Source organism: Bufo gargarizans, chromosome 5 (genome assembly GCF_014858855.1).
Source record: "Bufo gargarizans isolate SCDJY-AF-19 chromosome 5, ASM1485885v1, whole genome shotgun sequence".
In the NCBI taxonomy this organism is placed as follows: domain Eukaryota; kingdom Metazoa; phylum Chordata; class Amphibia; order Anura; family Bufonidae; genus Bufo; species Bufo gargarizans.
In genome coordinates this window covers 200,317,764-200,330,127 of record NC_058084.1, presented here as the reverse complement: position 1 = coordinate 200,330,127, position 12,364 = coordinate 200,317,764, and the positions used below count along the sequence as shown (strand labels likewise).

General features: G+C 43.7%; 1 protein-coding gene across 1 annotated transcript in view; it reads left to right on the top strand.

Annotated features, from left to right (window-relative positions):
* Window positions 1-12,364, top strand: part of ACP3 (acid phosphatase 3) — a 142,578-nt gene that overhangs the window by 31,963 nt on the left and 98,251 nt on the right. The window lies entirely within an intron of this gene.

Genomic DNA, 12,364 nt, shown 5'->3' with positions numbered 1-12,364 from the left:
AGGCCCAATAAGCATAATTATCTACATATATATATATATGTCTTCTAATTGCGGACAAGAATAGGACATGTTCTATAGGCTCTACAAAAAACGCAGTGTACGCCCGATCAGGCCTGATCTTGTGCGCACACTTGCGTTCAGTCCGCCCCACCGCAGTGACAGAATATTATTTTTTTCTGTTCACTGCAATAACACCGTTAAATCGCTGCGGCGCTATAAAAAGATCACTTTTGAGGGGCATGGCGAGTTAGCGGAAATCTTTTTTTTTTGTTTTTTTCTTACAAAGTCTCATATTCCACTAACTTGTGACAAAAAATAAAATCTCACATGAACTCACCATACTCCTCATGGAATCCAAATGCGTAAACATTTTTAGACACTTATATTCCAGACTTCTTCTCACGCTTTAGGGCTCCTAAATCAATTTCCACTAACTTGTGCAAAAAAAAAAACTTCTATGAACTCTCCATGCCCCTTACGGAATACCTTGGGTGTCTTCTTTCCAAAATGGGGTCACATGTGGGGTATTTATACTGCCCTGGCATTTTAGGGGCCCTAAAGCGTGAGAAGAAGTCTGGAATCCAAATGTCTAAAAATGCCCTCCTAAATGGAAATTGGGCCCCTTTGAGCATCTTGGCTGCAAAAAAAGTGTCACACATGTGGTATCGCCATACAGAAGAAGTACAGCAATTTGTTTTGGGGTGTCTTTTTACATATACCCATGCTGGGTGAGAGAAATATCTTTCTAATTACAACTTTGTATAAATAAAATGAGAAAAGTTTATATTTCTCTCACCCAGCATGGGCATATGTAAAAATACACCCCGAAACACATTGCCCTACTTCTTCTGAGTACGGCAATACAACATGTGGGACACTTTGTTGCAGCCAAGATGCGCAAAGGGGCCCAATTTCCAATGGGTACTTTCAGGATTTCACAGGGCATTTTTACGAATTTGGATTCCAAACTACTTCTCACGCTTTAGGGCCCCTAAAATGCCAGGGCAGTATAAATACCCCACATGTGACCCATTTTGGAAAGAAGACACCCCAAGGTATTCCGTGAGGGGTATGGTTAGTTCATGTAAAATTTAATTTTGTCACAGGTTAGTTGAATATGAGACTTTGTAAAAAAAAAAAAAAGAATAATATTCCGCTAACTTGTGACAAAAAATAAAAACTTACATGAACTTACTATGCCCATCAGCGAAAAACTTAGGGTGTCTACTTTCCGAAATGGGGTAATTGTGGGGTGTTTCTACTGTCTGGGCATTTTAGAACCTCAGGAAACATGACAGGTGCTCAGAAAGTCAGAGCTGCTTCAAAATGCGGAAATTCAAATTTTTGCACCATAGTTTGTAAACGCTATAACTTTTACCCAAACCAATAAATATACACTTATTGAATTTTTTTTTTATATCAAAGGCATGTAGAACAATAAATTTAGAGAAAAATGTATATAGAAATGTAGTTTTAATTGAAAAAATTTCCAACCGAAAGTGAAAAATGATGTTTTTTTGCAAAAATTTAGGTAAATTTCGATTAATATCAAAAAAAGTAAAAATGTCAGCAGCAATGAAATACCACCAAATGAAAGCTATATTAGTGAGAAGAAAAGGAGGTAAAATTTATTTGGGTCGTAAGTTGTATGACCGAGCAATAAACGGTGAAAGTAGTGTAGTGCAGAATTGTAAAAAGTGGTCTGGTCATTAAGGGGGTTTAAGCTAGCGGGGCTGAGCTGGTTAACCCCCTTAAGGACACAGGACAACCCCCCCCCCCCCCCCCGGCGCTGTGTCAGGATGCCCGCTGAATGATTTCAGCGGGCATCCTGTCACAATTAACCCCCGCTGCGCCGCAATGTAAATTTAAACTTGGGACGTACCGATGAGCCCTAAGTCCTTAAGGGGTTAATACACATTAGAAGATCTGTGCATGCATCTATATAGCTAATTATGCTTATTGGGCCTGTCAGTGTCCCTTTAAAATTATAACTTTGTGAAAAGGTTCAATATTCTAGGCTCAAAATGTCACACTCTAGTCAGCTGATTAATCTATACCCCCTGAGCAAAGGGTACCTCAAAATTGTGACTTTGGGGTTTGAGAGCTATAAGCCATAATTGTTCAACAAATAAAGGCTTGAGATATCTCTTTGCATGTAATGAGTCTAACTCATATGTTAGTTTCACCTTTTAAGTTGCATTACTGAAATAAATGAACTTTGCACAATATTCTAATTTTTCGAGTTTCACCTGTATGTATACTGCACAGTACCATTCTGTATCCTGGATGTAATTATCTACCTACAATTATTCTGCATTTATGAACATGTCGCAAGCCCAGCAGAAGCGGAGCATAGCAGTGGCAACAACAGTTGTTCACACAAATCATAGTGTCAATCATCACTCTGATGCCTCCTAGGGCCGGGCAAAATCAAAAGTGGGGTCCCAAATCTTGTAATGATGTACTAACAGTTACATTCTGTCTATTCTGGCGCTCCCTCACAGATTTACACCCCGTAAAGTTCCTCACACAGTTCTTAACCCTCATGGCCCCAGAATATGCCACATGCCCCCTCCCCCTACAGCAATGAGTTCCCATTACTCACAGCATCTTAGAGTGTTAAAAACCAAATGTGCAGGATTCCTCTTCAAGCGCGCTATCCCCCAGAGGAGATCAGGGAAAGCACCTTGTTCTAAAAATGAGTTGCATCCCTTACTAGGCTTCCAGGCTCATTGTTAGCATATCCCAGTTTAAGCCACTAGATGGCAGCACTGAACTGTGATAAAGTGACTTCTATACAGAATAATGGAACAATTTACATCTGATAATTGTAAGTTGTGGTCCACTTGGGGGACTTAACAAAAAGTAAAGAAAATATAAAAAAAGTTTTCGAAATATAAAAAAAAACATACAAATTAAAACCACCCCCATTTGTATTAAATACTATTGCCCATACTATTAAAATATTTTTTTAAAGTTGCCCATATGGTGAATGGCGTAACAGAAAAAATTAAAAAAATGCCATTGAAAAGAAAAAAGAAAAAAAATGTCATTTAGAGATTTTTTTCATCACTTTATCTCCCAAGAAAATTGAATAAAAAATGATCAAATCACACAACCCAAATGGTATTTTCAAAAATGACAGATCGTCCCGCTAAAAATGAGCCCCCACACATCTCCATTGAAATGGTGACCGCATGGGATGAGGTTTTTAAAGGGCTGTGACATAACAGGGGCTGGCTAGCTGCTGATTGGCTGCCTGCACTGCATTATGGGTGATTTTGCATTCCCAGGCTTCTTACTTTCATTTTGTAATTAGTGTAGCTGCTACTTTAGGGGAAAAAAAAAATTTCATTACCACAAAACGCAAGGAAATTTGGTTTCATTGCAAATCAAATTTTTCCGAAACATCGGATCAAATTCCACTTCGGTAGCTTTGATTTGCTTAAAACTGTTAGCAACTATGTATCTCTTTACAGAAGTGAAAATGGGAGTAATGGTACATCCACTAATAACAAGGAACAGTTCCAAAGTATACGTCACAGTGTATTTCTCCCCCAATTACTGTATATAGGCAAATGGCAACAATGATGATAGAAGTAGTAGTCCTTGAACTCTGTCGAAACAATTTGCAATCTTTCCAAGCTGGTTGAAGGGTGAAAAGTGCTGTAACCTGTTAATCCTTCCACAAACAGTAGTCTATAGCTATAAACTAGCAAATTCCTTGCTTTTACGCACGCACGGTCTTGTGATTATTGATAGTCTTTGGATATCTGTTCTCTCAGAGATTCTTCCCTTCACAGGAATGTTTTTCCTGGACAAAGTCTCTATATTTGCCTTCTAACGCATAAGAATCTACCTCTCTTACAGGCAGAGCTAAGTTGAACTAGCTGATACTATCTGGATTGTTCCTCCTTCAAAGTTCATTGAGTCGAGTCAGGGCATAATTAACTAAATTGCACCACCTATAGAAAGTGTTTGGAAATACATACAAAGCATTAATCATTTTGGTAATGTACCAAATTAACATTTTGGTTTTGGAGAACAGGAGACACTGCGTATTAGTAGAGATGTAGCGAACATAAAATTTTCCTTTCACGAACGCGAATTTCTACAAATGTTCGCGAACATGCGAACCGTCATTGACTTCTATAGGCGGGTGAATTTTAAAACCCACAGGGACTCTTTCTGGCCACAATAGTGATCGAAAAGTTGTTTCAAGGGGACTAACACCTGGACTGTGGCATGCCGGAGGGGGATCCATGGCAAAACTCCCATGGAAAATTACATAGTTGACGCAGAGTTGGATTTTAATCCATAAAGGGCATAAATCACCTAACTACCTAACAATCCAAATGAACAACGTGGTTTAAAACATCCAGTGTGTGTATACGATCAGGTATGATGTTGTATCAATCAGGTAGTGTAAGGGTTACGCCCACTTCAGACATTGACAGACCAAACTCCCCTTTTAATGCACCGCAAACAGTCCATTTGCCCAACCGCAAACTTCCCATTTGCACAAGGTTGGATACCAAGCTAGCCGTGTCCCGTTGATGTCATTGAAGGTTTATTCCTCCATCCAGCCACGTACAACACCAAGGGTCCCCGAAAGGTGAATTGAATAGATTTTTCGAACAGGGTTCGATGGTTAAAAAAACGCTGGCTCCCTCCCCTTTGTTTAAATCCATGGTCACTGCGTCTGTGCCATGCAATTTACTGTCCCACCCGATATGAGTGCTATTTTCTATAGTTCTCTCTTCTCATCAGTTTAATCCCTGTTACGTCCCCAATCTGGGGTCCATTTATTAAGAGGATTTTTCGAACGTGGAGATGGTTAAAAAAACGCTGGCTCCCTCCCCTTTGTTTGAATCCACGCCACGGTCACTGCGTCTGCGCCGTGCAATTTACTGTCCCACCCGATATGAGTGGCATTTCCTGTAATTCTCTCTTCTCATCAGTTTAATCCCTGTTACGTCCCCAATCTGGGGTCCATTTATTAAATAGATTTTTCGAACTGGGAGATGGTAAAAAAATTGCTGGCTCCCTTCCCTTCGTTTGAATTCACGCCACGGTCACTGCATCTGCGCCGTGCAATTTACTGTCACACCCGATATGAGTGCTATGTAGTACTATTCTCATCAGTTTATTCCCTGTTATGTCCCATATCAGGGTGGGATTGCCTTTTGTGAAAACATTTTTAGGCCGGGTACTTTCGACTGCCTTCACAGTGACAGACCAAACTCTGATACACCAAACTGAATTGATTTTAGGAATCGGGAGATGGAAAAAGCAGCTTGGTCGGTCCTCTTACTCCCAAGTTGGGGCACTGCGCGTGCACTGAGCAATGTGCTGTGACACCCTATATGAGTGGTGTCTTAAAGGGCTTCTGTCACCCCACTAAACCTTTTTTTTTGTTTTCTTATACTCACTATACTGCAATTTATGCCTACATAATCAAATTAATCATTTCGGTTCAGTAGATTGTCTTAAAAACGTCCTTTTAACCACTTCAACCCCGCTAGCTAAAACCCCCTTAATGACCAGGCCACTTTTTACACTTCTGCACTACACTACTTTCACCGTTTATCGCTCGGTCATGCAACTTACCACCCAAATGAATTTTACCTCCTTTTCTTCTCACTAATAGAGCTTTCATTTGGTGGTATTTCATTGCTGCTGACATTTTTACTTTTCACTTTCAGCTGTAAAATTTTGCAAAAAAAACAACATCCATATATAAATTTTTCGCTAAATTTATAGAACAATAAATTTAGCGAAAAATTTATATTTGGATGTCGTTTTTTTTGCAAAATTTTACAGCTGAAAGTGAAAAGTAAAAATGTCAGCAAAGTGTCTTTGATAAAAAAATGTTTGGGCAAAAAAAAATGGTTTGGGTAAAAGTTATAGCGTTTACACACTATGGTACAAAAATGTGAATTTCCGCTTTTTGAAGCAGCTCTGACTTTCTGAGCACCTGTCATGTTTCCTGAGGTTCTACAATGCCCAAACAGTAGAAAAACCCCACAAATGACCCCATTTCGGAAAGTAGGCACCCTAAGGTATTCGCTGATGGGCATAGTGAGTTCATAGAACTTTTTATTTTTTGTCACAAGTTAGCGGAAAATGATGATTTTTTTTATTTTTTTTTCCTTACAAAGTCTCATATTCCACTAACTTGCGACAAAAAATAAAAAATTCTAGGAACTCGCCATGCCCCTCACGGAATACCTTGGGGTGTCTTCTTTCCAAAATGGGGTCACTTGTGGTATAGTTATACTGCCCTGGCAATTTAGGGGCCCAAATGTGTGAGAAGTACTTTGCAATCAAAATGTATAAAAAATGGCCTGCGAAATCCGAAAGGTGCTCTTTGGAATGTGGGTCCCTTTGCCCACCTAGGCTGCAATAAAGTGTCACACATGTGGTATCGCCGTATTCAGGAGAAGTTGGGGAATGTGTTTTGGTGTGTCATTTTACATATAACCATGCTGGGTGAGAGAAATATCTTGGCAAAAGACAACTTTTCCAATTTTTTTATACAAAGTTGGCATTTGACCAAGATATTTTTCTCACCCAGCATTGGTATATGTAAAATAACACCCCAAAACACATTCCCCAACTTCTCCTGAGTACGGCGATACCAGATGTGTGACACTTTTTTGCAGCCAAGGTGGGCAAAGGGGCACATATTCCAAAGAGCACCTTTCGGATTTCGCAGGCCATTTTTTACACATTTTGATTGCAAAGTACTTCTCACACATTTGGGCCCCTAAATTGCCACGGCAGCATAACTACGCCACAAGTGACCCCATTTTGGAAAGAAGACACCCCAAGGTATTCCGTGAGGGGCATGGCGAGTTCCTAGAATTTTTTATTTTTTGTCACAAGTTAGCAGAAAATGATGATTTTTTTTTTTCCTTACAAAGTCTCATATTCCACTAACTTGTGACAAAAAAAAAAAATTCTAGGAACTCGCCATACCCCTCACGGCATACCTTGGGGTGTCTTCTTTCCAAAATGGGGTCACTTGTGGCGTAGTTATACTGCCCTGGCAATTTAGGGGCCCATATGTGTGAGAAGTAGTTTGCAATCGAAATCTGTAAAAAATGACCGGTGAAATCCGGGTAATGAGATTTTTCTTTCCGTTCAGCCTCTGGGCTAAAAGAAAAAATGAACGGCACAGATTTCTTCATTCGCATCGATCAATGTGGATGAAAAAATCTCTGCCAAAAAAAAAAAAGGAGGGGAAAGGCGTCTGCCAGGACATAGGAGCTCCGCCCAACATCCATACCCACTTAGCTCGTATGCCCTGGCAAACCAGATTTCTCCATTCACATCAATCGATGTGGATGAATAAATCATTGCCGGGATTTTTTTTTTTTTAATATACAAAGTGTTTGCCAAAGCATAGGAACACCGCCTCCTCCTCAGCTCGTATGCCTTGGCAAACGTATCTGTTACTGCAGAGGAGAAATCTCGTCTTGCAGCGCCGCATTCACCGACTTGCGTGTAATCTGACAGCAGCGCAATGCTTCTGTCAGAATGCACATCAGTGCTGCAGCTAGTCGATCGGTTGGTCCACCTGGAAGGTAAAAAAAAAAAAAAAAAGAAAAAACCAGGCCGCAACGCAATCATTTTATTAACTTTGGAACAGAACATATAAACTTTAACTTTTTGAACTAAACATTAACCTTTTTGCTTACTGGTGAGATGTGATCCCTATGTTAAGTGTACCTGTGTGTGGTACTTCCGGAAACACTCTCCAAAGCATAGGGCAGGGTGGTCAGGACAGTCAGGACAAATAGCGGGTGTCACGCCTTATTACACTCCTGCTACAGACACAACATTTTTTTCGGGGTGGCGGTCGGTTTGAGGTACCAGGAACGACACTGGGGAAATGTCGCTCGTGTAGACGGCTAACTACACTGGTGGATGGGGCCACGGAACCTCCTGGGTACAGGAGGTTCGCGATGATCTCTTCCTGAAATTTGAGGAAGGATCCTGTTCTCCCAGCCTTACTGTAGAGAACAAAACTATTATACAGAGCCAATTGAATTAAATATAAAGACACCTTCTTATACCAGCGTCTGGTTCTGCGGGAAACTAAATACGGAGACAACATCTGGTCATTGAAGTCTACCCCTCCCATGTGAAGGTTATAGTCGTGGACTGAGAGGGGCTTTTCAATGACACGGGTTGCTCGCTCAATTTGGATTGTCGTGTCTGCGTGAATGGAGGAGAGCATGTAAACGTCACGCTTGTCTCTCCATTTCACCGCGAGCAGTTCTTCGTTACACAATGCAGCCCTCTGCCCCCTTGCAAGACGGGTGGTAACGAGCCGTTGGGGGAAGCCCGCGCGACTAGTTCGCGCGGTGCCACAGGCGCCAATCCGTTCTAGAAACAAATGCCTAAAGAGGGCCACACTTGTGTAAAAATTGTCCACATAAAGATGGTACCCCTTGCCGAATAAGGGTGACACCAAGTCCCAGACTCTTCCCACTGCTCCCCAGGTAGTCAGGGCAACCGACCGACTCCAGGGTCTGATCTTTTCCCTCATAGATCCGAAATTTGTGGGTATAGCCTGTGGCCCTTTCACAGAGCTTATACAATTTGACCCCATACCGGGCGTGCTTGCTTGGGATGTATTGTTTGAAGCCAAGGCGCCCGGTAAAATGTATCAGGGACTCGTCTACGCAGATGTTTTGCTCAGGGGTATACAAATCTGCAAATTTCAGGTTGAAATGGTCTATGAGGGGCCGAATTTTGTGGAGCCGGTCAAAAGCTGGGTGGCCTCTGGGACTGGAGGTGCTGTTATCACTAAAGTGCAGGAAACGCAGGATGGTCTCAAATCGTGTCCTGGACATAGCAGCAGAGAACATGGGCATGTGATGAATTGGGTTCGTGGATCAATATGACCGCAATTCATGCTTTTTAGTTAGACCCATGTTGAGGAGAAGGCCCAGAAAAGTTTTAATTTCGGAAACCTGGACTGGTCATAAGAGCTTCCCGGGTTGGCGGATATAAATTGTGTGGCATACCGATTTGTTTCGGCCACGACTAAGTCCAAGAGCTCCGCAGTCAAGAACAGCTCAAAAAATCCCAGGGCCGAACCGATCTGAGCTGTCTCAACCCGAACTCCAGACTGGGCGGTGAAAGGGGGAACTACAGGTGCGGCTGAAGTTGGGGACTGCCAATCAGGGTTTGCCAGCACCTCAGGGATTCTAGGGGCTCTACGGGCACGTCTTTGCGGTGGCTGCGACGGGGTCACTACTGCTCGTGCCACCGTACCAGCTTCAACTGCCCTTCTGGTGCTCGCCACTTCACGATGTTGTACGGCAGTGCTGGTACTAGGTCCAGGAAGGGCTGCGCTGCTGGTGTATGCCTCACCACGTAATCCGACAGCACCAGCCCCACTCTGCTGCTCTTGAAGCGGATCCTGCGCAACCTGTAGTCTAGCGACACGGGGCCGGGTACGCCTGGTGCTATCAGGGACCTCAGCCTCCTCGTCCGAACTTTGGGTCAGAGAGCCACTGCTTTCTACAGGTTCGTATTCTGACCCGCTAGATTCGTCAGATGAGGGTTCCCATTCCTTATCCGACTGGGTCAGAAGCCTGTATGCCTCTTCAGAAGAATACCCCCTGTTTGACATTTGGGCAACTAAATTTATGGGTATTTCCTGAGACTACCCAAAAAAAAAAGTAAGCCTGTCTTACAAATGGGAGGCTAGCGAAGTACCGGAGGCCGCAGCGGTTGATAAAAAATATCAAAACTGATTTTTTTATCGCCGCAGTGCGTGTAAAGTGAATGTGCAGTGATCAAAAAAAATAAAAAATTTTGTCACTGCGGTGGGGCGGGCGTGGGCGAACGCACGTGTGGGCAACCGATCAGGCCTGATCAGTTTGCACTGATCACTTTTTTCCTTTTCACTAGTGATTGACAGGGGCAAGAAGGGGTGATCAAAGGGTTAATTGGGGTGCTGGGAGGTGATCTGGGGGCTAAGTGTGGTGTTGGTGGGTACTCACAGTGATGTGTGCTCCTGTGCTCCTCTGCTGGAACCAACTGACCAAATGAAGGAGCAGAGGAGCACAGCAGCCATATAACCACATCATATTTACTAATATGATGGGTTATCTGGCTGCTGATTCGTTTTTTTGAAAATCAGCAACCTGCCAGCCACGATCATTGGCTGGCAGGTTGATGACGAACTTGTCTTTTGAATTTTGCCGGCCCGCGATGCGCATGCGTGGGCCGGCTTTCCCCGAAATCTTGCGTCTCGCGAGAGGACGCACCGGCGCGTCCACCCAGAAGAACAGGACCGCCGCAAAGACGCAATCCTGCGTACAGCGGTCCTGAGCAGGTTAAAATATGCTAATTACCTTGCTACCAGCAAGTAGGGCGGCTACTTGCTGGTAGCAGCCGCATCCTCCGATCCTAAAGACGCCCCCTTCTTGTGTAGATTGACAGTGCCAGGGAACAGGATTGTTCTCTGCTGGCCCTGTTTGCATTCAAAATCTCGCGCCTGTGCCGTAACGGTATTCAGTGGGAGCAGGCGCAATGAGAGACGGCCGCTCCATCCTCAATGTGCCTGCGCCGGGTGTAGATGTGATGTCATCGGCGCAGGCGCATTGAGGATGGAGCGCCTGCGCCGACTGAATACCGTTACGGCGCAGGCGCAAGATCTTGATAGCAGACAGGGCCAGCAGAGGACTATCCCGTTCACTGGCCCTGTCAATCAACATGCGGAGGGGACGTTTTTTGGGGGGGGAATCTGAGCATGCGGCTGCTACCAGCAAGTAGCCGCCCTACTTGCTGGTAGCAAGGTAATTTGCATATTTTAAAAGCATGGTTTTAAGACAATCTACTGAACCGAAATGATTAGATTATGTAGGCATAAATCGCACTATAGGGATTATAAGTAAACAAAAGGTTTAGTGGGGTGACAGAAGCCCTTTAACTAGTACTATTCCTATTAGTTTAATGCCTGTTACATCCCCTATCCGGGGACGTGTGTCGAATTGATTAACCATTGTCGAATTAACGAACCATTACGACATCCTGGAATAATTTAGTTCTGAGCTTTGTACTTGATTTGTATTGGAATTGATGGGGATATATTGATCGCTTTTGGTCTGATCATAATGAAGCAACGGTTTTATCATCTGGGGTGTGGCAACATTGCCAACACACTCATAGAGGTAATGACCGCTTCATTGTGATACGCAAGCCCCTTCACCACAACAAGGTAACGATCACGAAAGGGGAATTGACACTTGTATGTGCCTTTTTTTTGAAGCGGGGTAGGCCAGAAGTTCTATCGCAAACTGGGATAGCTCAGGCTACAGGTCAACTCTGCACACCAAGTAGTCAAGGGGTTCATCACTCCTCAGAGTGTCTATCTGCAGTTAAGGTGAGGTAGTCTGCCACCTGTTGGTCAAGTCGTTCTCTAAGGCTACTTTCACACTAGCGTTCGATCGGATCCGTTCTGAACGGATCCGCTCATATTAATGCAGACGGTGGCTCCGTTCAGAACGGATCCGTCTGCATTATAACTTAGAAAAATTTTCTAAGTGTGAAAGTAGCCTGAGCAGATCCGTTCAGACTTTACATTGAAAGTCAATGGGGGACGGATCCGCTTGAAGATTGAGCCATATGGTGTCATCTTCAAGCGGATCCGTCCCCATTGACTTCCATTATAAGTCGGAACGGATCCGCTCGCCTCCGCATGGCCAGGCGGACACCCAACGCTGCTTGCAGCGTTCGGGTGTCCGCTCACTGAGCGGAGCGGAGGCTGAGCGCTGGCAGACGGATGCATTCTCAGTGGATCCGCCTCCACTGAGAATGCATTAGGGCCAGACGGCTGCGTTCAGGGCTGCTTGTGAGCCCCTTCAAACGGAGCTCACGAGCGGACACCTGAACGCAGGTGTGAAAGGAGCCTAAGGCTTGATCCCGAAGGGCTGTGGCGATGTGTAGGACTGAAAAAGCTCTGCCACTTCACTGCACAGTACCACTTCTCCTGTCCTGTATACTGAGTGTAATCCTCAGCATCTGCTCTTATTCTTTATACTGTATATGGACACTGCACAGTAACACTAGTGTTGAGCGCGAATATTCGAATTGCGAATTTTTTTCTCGAATATCGCGATTTCGAGATTTCGCGAATATTTAGAATATAGTGCTATATATTCGCGAAATCGAATATTCATTTTTTAATTTTTTTTTTAATGCTCCAGTCAGTGCCCATTGCCGCTTCTGCCGACTTCCGTGCTCGTGGAGCGTCCCCATCACCATGGGAACGTCTCCATATACTAGAATGTACTGTCGGATTTGAGAATTACGTTGAAATCGCAATTCGATTAATTCAAGT